At 39.8% G+C, this 460-nt stretch overlaps 1 protein-coding gene across 1 annotated transcript in view; it reads right to left on the bottom strand.

Annotated features, from left to right (window-relative positions):
• Window positions 1-460, bottom strand: part of LOC119593543 (regulating synaptic membrane exocytosis protein 2-like) — a 46874-nt gene that overhangs the window by 41642 nt on the left and 4772 nt on the right. The gene's annotated exons all lie outside the window — the stretch shown is intronic.

The following is a 460-nucleotide window of genomic DNA, read 5'->3' as shown; positions in this document are numbered from 1 at the left end:
AGTTTACCCTTAATGCAAAGATCTAAAGTTCTGTTTAAACTTCGATACATTTTCCTATGCTGTGTGCTGTTCCTTAAACCTCCACTTTCCCGACACAAGCCATTATGTTGCGCGGAAAGTTTTAAGCATTATCTTTTTTTTCTGTGTGTAGTAGGTCCATTCCAAATTTAGGTCGGGTTGAGGATTTATGGCCCATGTCTGGCACTCATCTTGCTACGGTGCATGCATTACGATTATTCTGCTCCGTCTAATTCTATGTCGTGACTGTTCCTCTGCCTACTACATATCTTGTCAACTATCCCCATATTATTTTTTGCTTTTTTATCTCTCTATTTGTCTGTCTCCTCTCTTTTTAGCTCTCCGTCGCTCTCCTTTAATCCCTTCCATTTCTCTCTTTTTTCTTTCTCTTACCTTGTCCCTGTATCTCCCTTCTTCAATGTCTCTTTCTTTCTCTCTATGG

The sequence above is a fragment of the Penaeus monodon genome, chromosome 32, assembly GCF_015228065.2.
Source record: "Penaeus monodon isolate SGIC_2016 chromosome 32, NSTDA_Pmon_1, whole genome shotgun sequence".
NCBI classification, from domain to species: domain Eukaryota; kingdom Metazoa; phylum Arthropoda; class Malacostraca; order Decapoda; family Penaeidae; genus Penaeus; species Penaeus monodon.
Note: the sequence above shows the minus strand (reverse complement) of the source record. Positions and strands in the feature narration are given on the sequence as shown.